Below are 20,428 nucleotides of genomic sequence, written 5' to 3'. Positions count from 1 at the left end.
ATTATACCACAATATGTATTAGGTTCTCTTAATTCCCAGTTTTCATTTTTTTAAAAGTCTGTTTATAACACCTTTCATTGTGGAGATATATAGAAAAAAGCATATCTCTGCAAGGAAATGGGCTAGACACTTTTTGGAAATGAAAGATGGGAATTCAGAATACCTGACATGTATTTTGGTTATATCAATATAATGCTATTAAATCACATTAAAAAAATACCGGCGAAACCAGCTATGACATAGAGCCAGCATGGTGTAGTGGTCAAGAGCAGTGGACTCTAATCTGGAGAACTGGGTTCAATTCCCCACACCTCCACATGAAGCCTGCTGAGTGACCTTGGGCTAGTCACAGTTCTGTCAGAACCCTCTCAGCCTCACCTACCTCACAAACTGTCTGCTGTGGGGAGGGGAAGGGAAGGTAATTATAGGCTGCTTTGAGACTCCTTAAAGGTAGAAAAAACTGGGGTATAAAAACGAATTCTTCTTCTTCTTCTTCTTCTTCTTCTTCTTCTTCTTCTTCTTCTTCTTCTTCTTCTTCTTCTTCTTCTTCTTCTTCTTCATGGAAGCCCTGTCACCCATCACTGCATTAGAAGCCTCAGCAGCAAACGACACAAGCCTATTCCTGTGTGGAAAACACCAGTATTTTGAAACTCTGCTCGTTGTTTTAATGTAGTTAAGGTTATTACCAAGCAATAAATTATGCCTTTGAATTGATTATTTGCTTAACAAAAATTCCAGCACTAAGATGCCATTGTGGCAGCACAGGCCTAGCCACAGGTATTCATAAATAAGTGCTGTTGATTTCAGTGGAATTTACTTTGTTACTCCTTAGTAACTATGATTAGGAGTGCAACTTTAGTCTGACATTGAACTTCATCACAACAGGCAGTGTACAAGCCAAAGTCAAGTCTAAGACCAAACACTGACACTCCAGGCAATCAGAAACTTCAGTTGCTTGCAAAAACAGATCTCTTCATTACCTAACAGCTAGAAGGAGAGTCACCAGAGTTCTACCGAGCTTCTTCTATTCTCTTTATATTCTGAATAATTCATTCGTGTGTGTGTGCATGCACATGTGCTACACTACAAAGCTGAGTCCCTGACTGAATATAAGTATGCTTTATTTGGGATTCTGGACCTGAGCTGTCTGGAAGCTGGGATAAAGAACTGAAATTTTTATTCCCAGATGTTGCCCTCTTTGGATCCTTAGGCTTAGTTTTGTGTTCTGTCTTGTGCTTTTAGCCTGAATGAGTGAAACTGAAAAGATTTGAGGAACCAAACTGTAGCGACCAACAACCTAAAGCAGGAAACTATCTTCCCCAAAGAAAAATATTAGGTTTATTACAGTCTGGTTAACTGCCAAGGAAATCTTTATAAAATCTAACCTCCTGCCTTCAAGTCTGTATGCTCTATTATAATATCAAACCATTACAAAGTATAGTCAATGACACAATGTTTTTAATAACTGTGTTTCATGTGAATTATCAGTACTTCTATAGACCAGGACTTGAAGAGAAACTGTCTGCCTGTCATCTATATGTGGTATTGCATTTCACTTTGGACCTAGGGCTTTGGAATGCCCAATGTGACTCCTGCTTTTGACAGAACTCAAAGCAGCATCATATTTCTTTAAGTAGGTTGCTCTAGAACAATGGTCTTTGGCCTGTCTAGTCATGGGACCCACAGAGCATAAGATCCATTGAGTTGTAAAAATGTGACAGAAAATCATATAACATCATAGTCACATGACAGGAAAGAGAGCGATGTACTCTGGTGTCAAGGCCAGGACTTTTGGCGGCAGATCATGAGACATAGTGAGGACTAAGCCATGGGTCAGAACCATGGAGGAATACTTGTTACCACTGAGTGAGCTTGCTTTGCTGTTATGGTTGTTAAAAACAGGTTTAACAGGAAACACACCATGTACAACAGATGCGATCACTCATGAGCACAGCCTCAGTAGTCCTTGGCTAGTCACCGTCTGGCTCAAACAGCAGTTTTAGTAGCTGCAGTGTTTCGATTTCACTTCCTTCTGCTTTGCAAATCATTTGCAAACCATGTTTTCCATTTGTAGCATAGGGGAAATCACCCAAGTTCATGGATGGCCAGGTCAGGCAATTATGAAGCAAGGAGGGTACTACAACTCCCAGAAGGCTGTGCAAAAAACACACATATGTAAAATGATCTCAACAATAACACAGGCAAACATCAAAAAGCAAGACTTTATTTTAATTTATAATCAGTGTTTACTTATATGATTGGCAGCTCAGTAGCAAATAATGATGTCAGGTCTGTGGGAGAGGCATGAATCTAGGACTATTATTGGTCTGTGTAAGAACATGCACGCATGAAATACTGGCAATTGCACTGTACTGTAGTGTTTGAATACACAACATGGCAAAAAGGCTCAAGCTGTTGTCAAGTAGCCAAACAGGTCCCTGTTCCTGACCATCAAACAGAATGTGAGACGAATCAAGGGAGTGGGTGTTCAATCATTCCTACTTGCTGTAATGCTACTCCTCAGTGCAAGCAGAGGCAGGAGGTGATGTTTCCTTGCTTTTTAACACATGAAGCTGCATCATACTGAATCAGACCCTTGGTCCATCAAAGTCATTATTGTCTACTGAGGCCGGCAGCAGCTCTCCTGAAGCCGGGCAGGGGGCTCTTTAAACAGATCTGCGCCTCTCGGCCAGGAGGCACAGATCTGTTTTCCCCCCCGCGCGCCTTCAGGGGGCTTCCCTGAAGCCGGGTGGGGGCCCCTTTAAACAGATCTGAGCCTCCCAGCTGGGAGGCACAGATCTGTTTTTTCCCCCGCGCGCGCCTTCAGGGGGCTTCCCTGAAGGTGGGCGGGGGGCCCTTTAAACAGATCTGCGCCTCCCGGCCAGGAGCTCCCACCTGGGAGGCACACATCTGTTTAAAGGGCCCCCCTCCCGGCTTCAGGGAAGCCCTCTGAAGGCGCGCAGGGGGGGGGATTTTCCCCCAAACTCCGGATCCCGCCCGAATTTCTGGGATCCGAAGCAGGGGAGTTCAGACTTCGGCACGGCCCAAATTTAAAAGGGCCGAATTTTGCCGAAGCCGAACTTTACCATTTTTTTTTCAACAGCCCTAATTTGAATATTTGCCATGTGGCTACTTTCATATGCTTCAAACAACACCTCTCTCCAAAAGAAATGATCCATTTAAATTATCTGTTAGGTGAAGCAAGGATGAAGCCTACCAGAAGGGAGCTTGTGCATCCTTACCCCCATTTTTCTCTCTGGACTGTCAAAAGTTGGTCTTCATGTAGTTTCAGTGGCTGACTCATAGAACGATAGCCTCACTCCTACATTATTGCGATGCGTTATATGTGATGTGTTAAAACTGTTCAGACACTTCAGTTGGTACAGACTGCTCCCTCTGGATTATTGATTGGTTTACAACAGTATGATCATATTACACTTGCACTTTGGCAACTTCTTTGGTTACCTGTTTGTTTTGAGGCACAATTCAAGGTGCGGGTTATTAGCTTGAGTGCTGTTCATGGCCTGGGGCCCACCTATTTAGTGACTGCCTTTCCCCCAGATGATCCCATGAGCCAGCTAAGGTAATCAGGCACCTCACTTTTGGTGGCCCCCTCTATTTGGGAGGTCTGGTCCCAAATAGCCTATGCATATTCAGTTCAAGTGACAGCACCCACACTTTGGAACAGAATATTGCATATGGTACAGAAAGTCAGCATGGTGTAGTGGTTAAGAGCAGTGGTTTGGAGTGGTGGACTCTGATCTGGAGAACCAGGTTGAATTCCCCATTCCTACACATGAGTGGCGAATGCTAATCTGGTGAACTGGATTTGTTTCTCCACTCCTACATATGAAGCCAGCTGGGTGATCTTGGGCTAGTCACACTCTGTCACCCCACCTACCTCACAGGGTGTCTGTTGTGGGGAGGGGAAGGGAAGGTGATTGTAAGTCAGTTTGATTCTTCCTTAAGTGGTAGAGAAAGTCGGCATATAAAAACCAACTCTTCTTCTCCTCCTCCTCCTCCTCCTCTCTCTCTTTTCCATAACAGGTGCAAAAAGGGATTATTTTATTGCACCTTTGGCAAAAGGAACTAACAAAAATCTTGGATTGGCAGCTGGTGGTGATATATGTTGCCAAAGTTGCAATTAACTTGACATAAGTTATTTTATTATGTGCTCACTATAATATCAACTGTGTATGTTTATATTGAGTAAGCTGCCTTGGGACTTGTGGAAATGTGGGATATAAATAAATAAGTGTTAAGAATGAATATTTTGAAGTTATAAATGCTAAGTAATCCACAGACTTCAAAGTTCTCACTGGGTCTTTGGTGAGATATTGACACCCCGTCTTTTAAAAAACTCTTATGCTTGATCCATCAACCCTCTAAAAGGTTGGTCAGACCAAGCTGGCCCTGATTACAAGATCCCCATCTCAAAATCCCCATAGTTGGGGCCCTAACACAACCAGAGGAGGGAGGGAGAGGGAGAGAGGGAGAGGGAGAGAGAGAGGGGGGGGGGGCTTTTTGGGGAATTGCCTATTTGGCTTCAGCTTTATCCCCAGGTTTTGGTATCCAGTAAACCCGAATCCTGAAAATTACCGAAAAGGCTAATTTCATGTTTATTTTTGGTTCGGGTTTATCAATATGCATAACCTTAATTGGCACTGCAATTAGTTCTGGAAGAATTGTTGCCTCTAGTTATGAATGGATGCAGCATATTCCTGGATTCCTGGAGATATTCCCCCACTCAATATTTCAGAGTATTTTTTTCAATATGTCCTAGCATCACTTTACAAATAAAATAAAGATTGATCAGATTAGAATTATTGTTATCTCATTTCTATGTTGGTTCTTGTAGGTTATCCGGGCTGTGTAACCGTGGTCTTGGAATTTTCTTTCCTGACGTTTCACCAGCAACTGTGGCAGGCATCTTCAGAGTAGTAACACTGAAGGACAGTGTCTCTCTGTCCTTCAGTGTTACTACTCTGAAGATGCCTGCCACAGTTGCTGGCGAAACGTCAGGAAAGAAAATTCCAAGACCACGGTTACACAGCCCGGATAACCTACAAGAACCAATGAACTCTGACCGTGAAAGCCTTCGACAATATCATTTCTATGTCTTTGTGTTGGACAGATGGCATCACATTTCTGTTGCACTTCTACGAGTTACATGAGATGGCAAGAGAACAATTCATCACTGATCATGAACTCATCAGTGTCCAACCAAATATTGGTTCATTTCATTTCATTTCATTAACCTTTATTGGCATACCAAAAGACAGAGATAAAAAACAACAACAATATACCTCCAAAGGGCAAATCATATAAGTTACAAGTTGGGTTAATAAAACTTTTCTTGTTCTTTAAGAACTCCTGTAAGAAATTCAGCCACGGTAGCCGTAATTTTAGGATCATGATCACTCAAAAGAAATTTGCAAACCAAATATTGGTTATTGTACCACAGAGGTTTTCACTGAAGGCAGGACAGTGGAAATGGGCTCTTTCCACAGAATCTCAATGAATATTGTCTCTTGGAAATTTTAATCATGATTAATATTCCCTGCTGGAAATATTAATGAAATCTTTCGACCATTGTAGATAATGAAATTAATTTTCCCCTTCTTTGATTGGCTCTTGGTTGCACAAGTATGTGCATTCTTGGACTGTAGTGCACTGGCCATTACAGGAACATGTGCCTGAAGGCTGGGGTCCTGACATGGAGATGCAAAGGTTGAAAAGAAAAGGGGGGGGATAATAAAAATAATAATAATTTATTCATTTGTTTGTTTTTCTTTTTTGTCAACCGTTTTGGTTACCTAGTCTGTTCTGGGTTGGAATTTTCTCCCCTCCTCTGTTTGGAGATGCAAAGGTATATGGGAAGTGCAGGTGTGACTCCGGTTAAAGGTAATGCTTTCATGCTGTAACATACTGAAATACATGCAACCAGGGGTCATCCAGGAAGGAAATGAGTCTTCTGCTGATCCCCTCCCAAGGGAATAGTTATGCCCAGGGAATTGCCCTCAGTATTTAATATTAATTACTATATTATTATTTCTTAAACACCATCATGTAAGTATTACTTTATTTCAGAAAAATAAGGTGTGCTATGTGTTCACTGCTGCTGAGATCAGGTATCACTGAACAAAGTCACAAGCATATGATTCTGCTGTCAGTTTGAGTTTTCAGGAATCTCAAGGAACCTTTATTCTCAGAGTGTTTTACATTTTTGCAATATTAACTTGAAAGCAGATAATGGAGATTATTGAGCAAGAGACTGTAATTAACATGTTCTGTCAGACTTCAGCACTTCAAGCAATTAAAGTAATTGAATAGAAGGTTTTTATCTAAGTCTGGCAAATTCAAGCAATGCATAGAGACAACAAAGTAATGTACACAGCAGCAGGAGGAAATTGGACATTAGAAGAAGCAGTGAGATGAACACTGAGCATTTCAACTTTTGATCTGGGTTCTAATTATAGTTCTCACTCTGATTCTTATAAGATATAATGTTTACTCACTGAAAGCAATCTAAAGTCCTGCCTATAGGTAGGGGATCCTATCTTGGCCACTACAAGGACTGGGATTTCACCATACAAGCAGGAACCCACAAGGACTTGCGGAAGGCATCTCTCTTCCCCCTCCACCACTATTTCCCCGTTCCCTTTCCTGAAAGCCTCCATAGCCCCTCCCATTTTCCAGTTTCTTTATCATTTTCTAGGGTTTAGACTCATGGGGGGAATGCCATATCCCCCTCCATCACCTATCCTGGTACAGCTCTAGGCCCCACCACCTACCACTGAGCCCAGCTGCCAGCCTTCTCTACTGCCGCTGCTGGCCCTACTGCATTTTCTTTACCCACCCACCTTTACCACTGCTGCTGATCCTGGGCCTGGCAAGGCTCCCAGCCTCTGCTGCCAGGCCCGTTGCAGCTTCTTCCCCTGCCCATTGCTACCACTGCTGATCCTGGGCCTCGCTAGGCTTCTACTGCTGAAGAGGTGGTAAGTTTTGACATTGCCTGCACGTGTGCAGACAAAGCATTTGTTTTATTGGGGGGGGATTTACACCCTCAAATGTAATTTTTAAATGATTTAAGGTTTTCTGCAAACGTGGGGTGGGGGGTCACGTCTACAGAAATATCTATTTCTTTCTTTTTGGCTCCGATCTGTGGATTTAGATATCTGCAGATGGGGACCACACTTGGGAAATTGTATATAATATTTTTTTCCAGAAAGGAATATTTCACCATGTATTGAAGATTGTTACATGATTACTCAGGCATTAGCTTGCTCATGCTTAGGACTGATCTAAATGTGATGTTGGCAAGCAAGAATTTACCTATGCAATCTTGCACATGCCCAACGTGTCTTTTAAAATGTAGTGCTATGTGTGCAATGCTGCTACACATTGAGACACCAGCACAATATTTGTCCAGACTATGCTAAAGTTTCATGTGAAGAAGCTGAAAACCCAGTTTCAATTAGATGCTGAGCACATGCATTAGTAAGTTCTTTCTTCCTAGCCAGCAATACTTTTCACCCTGTAGCAATACTGTAAACAAACTTGCACATGTTGCATTTTGGGTATAATTTCTATCCCAAGCCAAATCCCAGTGGAAGTTGGGGTAGAATAAGTCCCACAAAGCAGTTTTGTATATGGTGGTGGACAATATTGTGTTTGAACCTCAGATATTAGACAACTAACATAAACTTTCATGGATCTTAAGGAAAACAATGGGTCTTTGGAGACATTATTTACTACTGTTTAGGTGATAATCTCTTTAAAGGGAAGAGGTTCCAGAGCCACTTTCCCCTGTATTCTGCCAAAAAATGGCAACCAAATTGTGGAAATACTCCTGAAGTGTTGTTGTAGGGTTAAACCAAGCCTTAGGAAGGACAACAGGCCAAGCACAGTGGTACTCTTGCAGCTTTTCATTGGTCTCATGCCCACAGTCTAACATGATAGAGTTCAAGTGCCGCATGGTTCTATATACTTATTTAGAAGACAGTCTCACTAAATTCATTGGACTTACTGTAGGAATATGTTTATAGATTTGCAGCCTCAGCCACCGGGTGGATCCTATTGCAAAATGAGGCTTGTGAAACTCAACAGCAGAAACTGGCAAAATTTCTGTACAGCAGCTTCCGAGGAGGATCAGTCTGTATGGATATTAACATTGAATTTTAGCAGTACCCTGAAAGATCTAGAATAATTATTAATTCACTCACAATTCCATTTTCCAGAAAGGTGTTCATATGTTTGGAAGCCTACCCTGGCATCAAAATTACTAAATGGCAAACTGGAAGCCCTTTGTCAGGAGTTGGTGGATAGCCGCTGTCCATTTTACATTGAGATCCAGATGTCTGACATGAGAGATCTCTGTGGAAATCAGTGCCAGAATGTATGGAGGACCATAGCATAAGTTATCATTATCTCTTGTTTATTTGTGAAATTCATAACACATGGATATTCATTTTTTATATTCATAATGCACAGATATTCAGTAATGCACAGATATTCGCTAATTAATTTAAATATGCAAAAATTGAGGGGGGTACCTTTACTTGCTCAGTTTGGCACAGGAGTTACTTAAAAAGAACCGCCATCAACCTCTCTGATGGAAAGTGCAGTGTGAGCAAAAAAAAAATGGCAAATGACATTCCTGTTGCACAGACAGTTGTATTCCAAGTGATACTTTCTCTGAGTCCCCATCGTGTTATTTTGAAGAGCCGTCTGAACTGGGATTTTCTATAATTGCAACAGAAGCTGCACAAACAAGAGAGAGAACAGAAGAGAGTGGTGAGAGATAACTAAATGACCTGTGTAGTAAAATAGTAACACAGAAAGACTTCTACAATATTTCTTCAGGTGTATCACATAAACTCTTTAATAAATGTTCAATGAATCATACATATCTGTTAATAGCCATTGTGATTTTATGGGAATTTTGCAGTGAGATCACTGGCTCATGTTTGCTATGGTGTGGGAGCTCCAAAAGTACATCCTGAGATCAGTTAAACTATTGTTATGTGCAGTGAGACAGAAAAGCTAACATTTCTCAGAAGAACAATTCTCATGGACAAAACTCATGTACATTAAAGTAGGTGAGTGCTGTAGGAGGCTATCTGCTCAAACATCATTATACTGACTGGAGAACTATTCAGCTATCCTGTTTGCTGTTATATTCATATTATAAATAAAAGGAAAAAATCATTGATGGATATATATACATACATAAATTTATAGAAGCAGTCACTCTGAAGGTATAAGTTCTTTTATTTGCTGCCATTCATTCATGAGCTTTTTGTTTTTAAAAAGTTCCAGTTATCCAGTTGAGCATCAGAAATAATACCATGTGATGCAGGCAACCAATTAGATATTGCAAACAACATATAAAAAACAGCTGTAACAAACTGTTCACAGACAGCCCAGAGGTTGAAATGTGTTTGCTTGAACTGTTCATTAAATAATCATAAATAGAAATAAAATCTGAGTGACTGGTTGGCCTCTTTCTTGTACAACATGCAAAAGGGAACACAATCTTGCTGAAGTAGAATAAAGTATTGGAATTTTCTTGCATACCTAAATAAAAGCATGAGGAAGTCTAAAAACTGGTTCTAAATTATTCAGATGCAAATTAAATGGCACATTTCAGATTTCCTATTCACAAATGATGCAATATTTCTAAATTATACCAAACTAGTATTACAACTGCTTGATCAAACATGTTTTATGAGCCAGCAAATGTTTAAAACATATGTTCAGTAAGTACTTCAACTATTGGGATTAAATGTTTTCTTTGAAATCTAAAATCATACTGTTCAATTTTCATCTTGTTGATCAGGGGACCTTGATCAGGTGGAAAGGCAGCATTAAAATGTTTTAAATGATAGATAGATAGACAGACAGACAGAGTGTATATAAAAGTGTTTATGGTCCAGTGCAGATGATGTAATGGTCCCAAATAAAGAGTTGTGTTGGGGGAACACATATCCCTGGCTGCACGGTTCACTATACTCATCTCTAACACCAGTAGTCATCTCCACAAAACCATATCACACAAATATGCCAAATCTGACATGCATAGTCTTTGTACATGAGGCTGAAATTCTACATATAATCTAAGATTTCAGCAGCAAGCATGGAGTTTATGCATATTGGATTAGACAAATTTTACATTATGCCACTATGTAGATGCCTGCAGGTGTGGGAGGTGGGTGGAGTGCATTTATTATTTTATCAATACCCTTATATCTTGTTTTTCTCTTCAGTGGGCACTCCTCTGCAATTTTATCTTCACAACAACGCTGATGTTTTATAGGATTATATACTCTTCTGTTGGATGGCATGGAGTTGAATTTTACAGAGCAGGTTAAGAACTTGTTGGTGCTCATGTGCCTGGCCTCACAGTTTGACAAGCAGGTTGGTGTAGTGGCTAAGAGTGCCTCTTATCGGCTATATACAGTTCACATGACCTGGCCATGCTGAACAATGTTTTTCTAACCTCACAGAAGCATTACTGAATCCATTCTATGTTGGGCTGCCCTTGAAGAAAACCTGGAAACTCCAACTGCTTCAGAATTCAGCAGCCTGATTACTGTCATGGGCTATGCAATGGGAACATACTTGGCCCATTTTAAAACAGCTACATTGGGTGCCAGTTTGTTTACAACAGGGGTGGGGAACCTTTTTCCTGCCAAGGGCCATTTGCACATTTATGACATCATTCAGGGGCCATACCAGGTGTAGATCTCCTGGTGTGGGGGGGAGACGCTAGGGTTGCCAGGTCTCCAGCCACCACCTGGAGGTTGGCAACCCCAAGGGAGGCCACACAGAGAAGGCCTGCAAGGCGCCCCCGCTCCCCCCCTCCCAGGTGGGAGGGCAGCCAGAGGTGGGCCTGAGCAAACGAGGCACCAGGGGGGCGCAGCCCACAGTCAATTAGCAAGGGAGGAAGGGAGGAAGGAAAACAGAGAAAGAGGAAAAGGGAGGGGGGAGAAAGGGAGAAAGAAATGGAGAGGGGGGAGAAAGGAAGAAAATGACGGATGGAAAAAAAATAAAAGGACGGAGGGAGACAAAGAAAGAGACAGAAAAACAGGGAGAAAGAGAGGGAGAGAAAGGAGAAAGAGTGGCAGAAAAAGAGGAAGAAAAGAGAGAAAAGCCTTCCCCACACACACACACCCGCACACTCCGGCCCCATGCAACCGGGCCCCAGCCTCCCCCGCCCACACACACACACACGGCAGCGCACAGAGCCCCGTGCGTCTGGGCCCCAGTTTCCATACCCTCCCCCCCAGAGTCCACAAAAGCCTCCCCCCCGAAGCCCGATCGGCTCCCGCATGCATGCTCTGCCGCTGGAAGCCGCCAGCCTCTTCCCCTCCCTCTCGCTGCTCAACAGCCGACAGGCAGTGAGAGGGGCTTACAATGTGCTGCGGCGTTCCTGCATGCCGTGGCTGTAGGGGGCAGCCTTGGGGGAAGCGTCCCTCCCCTCTTCTCTCGCCGACCAACAGCCGACAGTCGTCGAGAGAGGTCCAAAGGGTACCATAGCGCTCCTGTAAGCCGTGGCCCCAGGAACACCCTCGGGGAGGGCCGCCCTGCACCCCGCCTCCGCGGCAGGGCCCGGAGCTCCCGAGGGGCACAAAAAATGTCCTTGGGGGCCGCATACGGCCCCCGGGCCTGAGGTTCCCCATCCCTGGTTTACAAGTTCAATTCAAGGTGCCAGCTATGACTTTTACAGCCCTTCATGGCCTAGGATCCACTTACTGTATATACTCGCGTATAAGCCGAGTTTTTCAGCCCAAAAAAAGGGCTGAAAAAGCCGGCCTCGGCTTATACGTGGGTCAATACGGTAGAGGGGGGAGGGAGGAGGGAGGGGGGAACTTACCGCCGCCATCTTTTCCAGGCCGGGAGCGGCCTCCAGAGGCCCCCTGCCGCCGCGGGGAGGGCGCTCTGCCGCCAGCACCACCTTCTCCCGGCCAGGAACGGCCTCCAGAGTCCCCCTGCCGCCGCAGGGAGAGCGCTCCGCCACCCCCGCCGCCTTTTCTCGGCCGGGAGCGGCCTCCAGAGCCCCCCTACCGCCGCAGGGAGGGCGCTCCACCGCCCCCGCCACCTTCTCCCGGCCGGGAGCAGCCTCCAGAGGCCCCCTGCCACCGCGGGGAGGGCGCTCCGCCGCCCCCGCCCCCTTCTCCCGGCCGGGAGCGGCCTCCAGAGCCCCCCTGCCGCCGCAGGGAGGGCGCTCAGCCACCCCCGCCACCTTTTCTCGGCCGGGAGCAGCCTCCAGAGCTCCCCTGCCGCCACAGGGAGGGCGCTCCGCCGCCCCTGCCGCCTTCTCCCAGCCGGGAGCGGCTTACAGAGGTCCCCTGTGGCCGCGGGGAGGCTGCTCCACTGCCCCCACCGGGCCGCACCACTTCCCGCCGCCAGGAGCGGCCTGGGGGGGCCTCCTGCAGCTGCAGGAAGGCCGCCCCTGCCGGATCCGCCGCTTCCCGCCACCAGGCGCCCAGAAGGTAAGTCTGCGGGGGGGGGGGGTTATAAGCCGACCCTCGGCTTATACGCGGGTGCCTAATTTTTCCCCATTTTTGGGGAGAAATTAGGCACCTCGGCTTATACACGGGTTGGCTTATACACGGGTATATACGGTATGCCACCTGCAGGCTGTCCCTCCACTTAGGGTGTCTGGCTGGCATTAACCCAAGCGTGTTCCTTTCCTAGGGTTGCCAACCTCCAGGTACTTTTCTGTGATTATACCTCATCTGTAGAATTACTTGGGGGGGGGCGGTCTTTTTTCCTTTAGTTGTCAGTGAAATATGTCCTTTCAGTATTTTATTTTTTTAAAATTGTCTTAGTTTGTATCATGGCTTCCTAGCTTTTTTTTAAAAAAAATGTTGTGAGTCTGTTTTAACTGTTCCCAAAACACTGTTATCTGTTAAAATTTTGCAAACTTCCACAGTGCACAAAAGAGTCAACAATTATGGCATGAAACTACAGAATAACACCTCCCCCCCAAAAAAACATCAAGTGCTGCTTACAATCTAAAATGTGATATAAGGTAGACAATAAGGAGGAAAGGTGAACACATGAAACTGATTTCTTCTGAATCAAACCATTGATCCATCAAGGTCAGTATTGTCTATTTAGACTGGCAGTGGCTTTCCAGGGTTCCCAGGGAGAGGTCTTTCAAATCACCTACTGCCTGGTGCTTTTAACCAAAGATGCCAGGGATTGTTCCTGGGATCTTCAGCATGCCAAGCAGATGCTCTACCACTAAGCCACAGCCCCTGGAATAAGAGGTAGCAGTGAGGAGAAGGTGTATTAATTTCAATTGTTGATATTTAGGCTTAATTTCAGTTGGACTTATGAAATTATGCTAAAGATTTCATTAAAAAGGAAAATGTTGAAGTGTGATTTGAAGCTAAGTGGAGGCATCTTAAAATTGATGCCTTAACTGTTGTAGTCACAATCATACAGTAATTGTATACATGTATTGGTAAATGGTTTTATAACCTAGACCCATAGCATTTACTCAGAAGTAAGGCCCACTTTGGTCAAGGAAATTCCACTCAAGCAAGTGTAAACGTAACTTTTATATGCACTGGGAAACAAAAAAATCCATATGACTTGCTTTATTACGATATTCGCTTTATTGCGGTGATCTGAAACTTAACCCGCAATATCTCTGAGGTATGCCTCTATGGGCTTGCAATCTTAGGTAGTGAATAATTATTTAGGGATTACTGTTCTAATAGTTCCTGAGAAGGAAAGACTATAACAGTCATGGACACAAATATAGAGATAAATTCTTCTCTTAATGAGCTACATAGAAGTTCAGATATCTGTTGTAAATATGCTAAGAACTCAGTGCTACACCAAGTAGACTTACGAGGGTCCCACTTCCCCACCCCACTGGTCTGCCTTGCTCTGCCTAATCACAATTTAATTCCCCCTCTCCTTTAATGATACTGCTTATTTAGCCTACAGGCCTTGAGCAATGTCACACTAGATACAACAAAAAATAAGTAATTTAAATAACCATCCAGTTACCATGCTTGAGGTCCTTTTAATTGAATTAGATGAGTAAAAAAAAATAGCTATCACCAATGTAACTCCTAAACCCACACTTGACGTTCCTTTCATGAACCCCAAAGTTTGGTGAAGTTTGGGACAGGGGGTCCAATTTTATGGGGTCCTGAAGGGATCGACCCCGCTCCTCCATAGAAAAGCATTGAAAACTTTACCATGCTTTCCTGTGGAGAATGGGGGTGACCCCTTAGGGGGGCATAAAATTGGATCCCTTGCCCCAAACTATATCAAACTTTGGGGTTCATGCAAGGAGAGTCCCTTGCATCTGCAAATCTGGTGACTCTACCTCGACAAATGCCTTGTCCAGAACTCATAAAAACATTCCCATAAGGAAAAGCTTGGGAAAAGCTGAGGCTGAAAATAGCCGAATATGTATTCGGCTTTTTCGGCAATTGGCTATCTGGCTCAGGCTTGATTCCAAGTTTTAATATTTGGCTTAAATTAAACCCAAATGAAGCCAAAAAGGCCCTTTTCATGTTTATTTTCGATTCGGGTTTATTGATATGCACAGCCCTACAAGAAACCGTGGGAATTCTCCTCTTTGCCTGAAACCCAAGGCATTTATGACTATGCTGGGCCTCTCAGATGTTGATCAAGGCATCCTGTATCCCTTCATCATGATACCCCTCACAAGGATTTTTTAATCTGCCCTAGAGAACCACTCACCTCTATTAGATATATGATACCTGCCCACATCAATTCCACTCTCACATTAGGACGCTGTAATATCCTAAAATATTAACTCTCAAATGAGGCTTACATACACAGATGCATATAACTGCAAAGAAATGTTTTGTGGCTATCAACGGTTATGTACAAGGAGAGTTTCTTCTGGTTATTGTTCATGCAATTTGAGTCTCATCAGCCATAGCATCTTCTCGGAGCAAGCTGTTCTTTTGGCAGAAATCACAGTACATCTTGCAAATGTAACCATTTTATTTTTTAGCCATTTTCTGCAGCTACTTGCTTCACAGAAGACCTGTAACACTTACTTAACAATCCTAATTTGAAAAAGAACATAACATTCATCTCATTTTTTAAAGAAAAAAAATCGGATTTCCACAAATGTTAAGGGGAAGTTGCCTTCCTTCAGCTAGTTACAATGCATTGGAATAGATGACTGACCATTAGAGAATACAATTTGGAACTTTTTGTTTCATGAAGTGGCACAGCTCAGAAATAAAATATGTGTATGTGAAATGAGGACAGTCTCTTTAAGTTGGCTTTATTATACAACTGGAAATGTTACAGTTGGCTTCTATTTGAATGTGTGTTTGTGGATCAAATGGGCAGATAACTTCCATCCAAGTGGGAAGTGCCTGTGAAAGCTCAGATCTCATTCTAGTTTAAGAAATGACCCAGTCTAGGAAGAACACACCAAAGCTATCCCTGTGGCTTCTCCTGGCTTGGAACCATGTAATAGAATTATTTGTTTGTTTGTTTAAAACATTTTAAGCCACATTCTCTCTCTCTCTCTCTCTCTCTCTCTCTCTCCCCTCCCTCCCTCCCTCCCTCCCTCCCTATGGAACACAAAGAGGATTCAGTAAGAGTCAGTGAGGAAGCACCCCAAAAAAATGGAAATGTCTTCTATCACTGGCAGGAGATATTAATCTCCCTGGGGAGGGAGATGGCATAGATTTGGTGCCATCACTAAGAAGGCCCTTTCTTGGGGTTGCCACCTGTTTAGCCTCAGATGGTTGGGGGCACCTGAAACAGAGCCTTTGGAGATGATAGTGGTCAGGTAGGATTATATGGGAGTAACAGTCTTTTAGATACACTGGACTCAAGGAGTATAGAGTTTAAAGGTTCAACACCTAAAATTGGGCCCAGAAGCAGATTGGGAGCCAGTGTAATTGTTACAAGACTGGAGTGTTATGATCCCTATAGCTCACACTAGTCAACATCCTGGTTGCAGCATTCTGTACCAAAACTGAAGTTTCTGAACACTTTTTAAGGGCATACAGTACATTGCAATAGTTTAATCTAGATGTTAACAGAGCATGCATTACAGTGTAAAGATCTCTCTTGCTCATGAAAGGCTACAGTTGGTGAAAGTTGCTCCTGCCTACCACTGCTACCTGCTTTTCTTGCAGGAGGCCTGGGTCCAGCAGAATCCCAAACTATGGGCCCACTCCTTTAGTAGGACTAAAAGCCCATCTAAAAAAGTACACACAGGTGATAACTGGTTTCCTAAGTGAAGACTGAGAGGGGATATGATAACCATCTTCAAGTAGGGCTGTCAATTCGGTTCGGCCCGAACTGAAAATCAGCCGAATTCTCCGTGATTCGGCGATTTTCAGTTCGGACGGATCCGAACTCCAAAATGAGAGTAATCCGGATGGCCGAACTCTTCATGTTCGGCGTGTTCGGCGTGTGAATTCGGCGAATTCGGTGGTTCGGCGGAGACGCATGCGCAGGAGCTGATCCGGCCGCTTTCTCCCACGGCCAATGGTAGCCCAGCAGAATCTTCCCCTGGCCAATCAGAGCTTTGATTTGAAGTTTTGAACTGGCCAAGAGAAAGTTTAAAACGCCTGCCGCCCATCCCTTCCTTCCCCAGTGTTTGCCATTTTGGTGGCGAGATCCAGCCAGCAGAATTGTTGCAGTTGTGAGAGATCCACCTGTGTTCATCTTCTGGAACTGGTTTGAGGGTGTTTTGTGGTGTTTGTGTTGTGCGGGTGCGGGTGGTTGCTTTGCTTGGGGTTCCACGGTCCGGCCTAGCCCCCCCCCCCCCGGTTGCCTTGAGAAGGGCGTGCGGTCTCCGTGCGGAGGCGCACCCTCTCGCCGCCAGCCGGGCCTCCCGCGTTCCCATCCCAACCCCCGGTGCTTGGGTGCCACTTGAGTTCATCCAGCGCCTTCGGCTTTTGCTTGCCTCGTGTGGCCTGTGAGTGGTGCGGTGGGTTGCTTTGCTTGGGGTTCCACGGTCCGGCCTAGCCCCCCCCCCGGTTGCCTTGAGAAGGGCGTGCGGTCTCCGTGCGGAGGCGCACCCTCTCGCCGCCAGCCGGGCCTCCCGCGTTCCCATCCCAACCCCCGGTGCTTGGGTGCCACTTGAGTTCATCCAGCGCCTTCGGCTTTTGCTTGCCTCGTGTGGCCTGTGAGTGGTGCGGTGGGTTGCTTTGCTTGGGGTTCCACGGTCCGGCCTAGCCCCCCCCCCCGGTTGCCTTGAGAAGGGCGTGCGGTCTCCGTGCGGAGGCGCGAGGACCCTCTCGCCGCTGAGGCTCGCGCGACCCCATCCCAACCCCCGGTGCTTGGGTGCCACTTGAGTTCATCCAGCGCCTTCGGCTTTTGCTTGCCTCGTGTGGCCTGTGAGTGGTGCGGTGGGTTGCTTTGCTTGGGGTTCCACGGTCCGGCCTAGCCCCCCCCCCCGGTTGCCTTGAGAAGGGCGTGCGGTCTCCGTGCGGAGGCGCACCCTCTCGCCGCCAGCCGGGCCTCCCGCGTTCCCATCCCAACCCCCGGTGCTTGGGTGCCACTTGAGTTCATCCAGCGCCTTCGGCTTTTGCTTGCCTCGTGTGGCCTGTGAGTGGTGCGGTGGGTTGCTTTGCTTGGGGTTCCACGGTCCGGCCTAGCCCCCCCCCCGGTTGCCTTGAGAAGGGCGTGCGGTCTCCGTGCGGAGGCGCGAGGACCCTCTCGCCGCTGAGGCTCGCGCGACCCCATCCCAACCCCCGGTGCTTGGGTGCCACTTGAGTTCATCCAGCGCCTTCGGCTTTTGCTTGCCTCGTGTGGCCTGTGAGTGGTGCGGTGGGTTGCTTTGCTTGGGGTTCCACGGTCCGGCCTAGCCCCCCCCCCCGGTTGCCTTGAGAAGGGCGTGCGGTCTCCGTGCGGAGGCGCACCCTCTCGCCGCCAGCCGGGCCTCCCGCGTTCCCATCCCAACCCCCGGTGCTTGGGTGCCACTTGAGTTCATCCAGCGCCTTCGGCTTTTGCTTGCCTCGTGTGGCCTGTGAGTGGTGCGGTGGGTTGCTTTGCTTGGGGTTCCACGGTCCGGCCTAGCCCCCCCCCCCGGTTGCCTTGAGAAGGGCGTGCGGTCTCCGTGCGGAGGCGCGAGGACCCTCTCGCCGCTGAGGCTCGCGCGACCCCATCCCAACCCCCGGTGCTTGGGTGCCACTTGAGTTCATCCAGCGCCTTCGGCTTTTGCTTGCCTCGTGTGGCCTGTGAGTGGTGCGGTGGGTTGCTTTGCTTGGGGTTCCACGGTCTGGCCTAGCCCCCCCCCCCGGTTGCCTTGAGAAGGGCGTGCGGTCTCCGTGCGGAGGCGCACCCTCTCGCCGCCAGCCGGGCCTCCCGCGTTCCCATCCCAACCCCCGGTGCTTGGGTGCCACTTGAGTTCATCCAGCGCCTTCGGCTTTTGCTTGCCTCGTGTGGCCTGTGAGTGGTGCGGTGGGTTGCTTTGCTTGGGGTTCCACGGTCCGGCCTAGCCCCCCCCCCCGGTTGCCTTGAGAAGGGCGTGCGGTCTCCGTGCGGAGGCGCGAGGACCCTCTCGCTGCTGAGGCTCGCGCGACCCCATCCCAACCCCCGGTGCTTGGGTGCCACTTGAGTTCATCCAGCGCCTTCGGCTTTTGCTTGCCTCGTGTGGCCTGTGAGTGGTGCGGTGGGTTGCTTTGCTTGGGGTTCCACGGTCCGGCCTAGCCCCCCCCCCCCGGTTGCCTTGAGAAGGGCATGCGGTCTCCGTGCGGAGGCGCACCCTCTCGCCGCCAGCCGGGCCTCCCGCGTTCCCATCCCAACCCCCGGTGCTTGGGTGCCACTTGAGTTCATCCAGCGCCTTTGGCTTTTGCTTGCCTCGTGTGGCCTGTGAGTGGTGCGGTGGGTTGCTTTGCTTGGGGTTCCACGGTCCGGCCTAGCCCCCCCCCCCCGGTTGCCTTGAGAAGGGCGTGCGGTCTCCGTGCGGAGGCGCGAGGACCCTCTCGCCGCTGAGGCTCGCGCGACCCCATCCCACCCCCTCCACCGTGCTTGCGTGCCACCTTATCTGACCCAGCAAAACCGCCTCTGGGTTTTGCCAAGGGGAAAGATGAGTGCCAGGCGTCCAGGAAACAGGGGCCCTGGGGGGAAAGCACTGCAGAAGACCAGAGGGGTGGAGGGGAGGGGTAGGGGGAGGGCCTCGGCTCACCCCCGCCCTGTGCGTAGATCAGCTTCGGTGGCACCCTCAGGGGTGCAGCGGCGGATCGATTTCTCAGACGGTGCCTCCGCAGCTGCCAATCCTGCACAGGTGAGAGGTGATGCTCACACTGGTACAGGGACTGCTGCTGATGCTGCTGCTGTCCAGACCGTACCTCCTCCTTCTCCTCCCATTGTTGACGTGGAGGGGCCTGTCACGCGGCAGCGGGAGGAGGAGGAGGGGGTGCTGTCTGGGGAGGAGTTCGGGATGGAATGTTTCGATACCGATGCATTGAGGTATCTCACCCCCACTTCAAGAAGAGTGGTCGAGGAGTTTGCACACTCGATGGACAGCCCGCCGACTTTGCCTGCTTCTCCAACTCCCAGAAGCAGTTTGGGAACTACGGAATGTGAGGAGAGGGTGGAGGAGTCGCAAGAGGAAGAGTTTGTGTTGTTGCTGGAGCCATCTCAAACCCTTACCCCGCCGTCCCCTCCCCGCAAGGTCCCTAGACAGCAAGAGTCTGCCCCGAGCACCTCCAGGCAGGTTGCTCCTGCGGCAACCTCCGCGCACAAGCCGCATGGGAGCCACTTCACATCCTCGGTTTGGAAGCATTTCGAAGTGGCAGAGGATGATACCCGCATTGCTGAGTGCCAGCTCTGCAGGGCGCGGGTGAGTCGAGGGAAAGATCTCAAGCATCTCTCGACCACCGCACTCCGGAACCATCTCCGGAAGCACCACAACGCGGTGCTGCTCCAGGAGGAGAGACAGGCTGGTACTTCGCTGACAAGGGTTCCCGGGGCCACTGCACCGCCATCGTCTGCTGCTCTCCCCGTCGCGCCCCGTGCTGCGACTCCCCTAGAAAAGACCCGCCAAACCACTCTTTCAGAGATGTTTGGTGTGGGGGATGGCGTCTGTAGGATGCCGAGAGGTGGGGTCAGAGCAGCCACGAAAAAGGCCACTCGTCTGCTTGGCGAAATGATTGCCGTGGACGATATGCCCTATCGTGTTGTTGAGAAGGTTGGATTCCGCAGACTCATCCAATTCTTCGCGCCCTGGTACAAGTTACCATCTCGCAACACAATGGCTACATCCATTGTGCCATCGTTGTACGAGGGCGCAAAGGCGCATGTGAGGGCACAGCTGTCGCGCGCTGCCGGCGGCACTGTGCACTTCACATCCGACATTTGGACAAGTCTGAATGCGGAATCTTTCATCTCCCTCACCGCGCATTGGTGGCAACCACAGGACCTTGTGGGTGGGGGAGGGGTGGGCAGC

Source organism: Euleptes europaea, chromosome 6 (assembly GCF_029931775.1).
Source record: "Euleptes europaea isolate rEulEur1 chromosome 6, rEulEur1.hap1, whole genome shotgun sequence".
Lineage (NCBI taxonomy): Eukaryota > Metazoa > Chordata > Lepidosauria > Squamata > Sphaerodactylidae > Euleptes > Euleptes europaea.
This window is presented reverse-complemented; position numbering follows the sequence as displayed.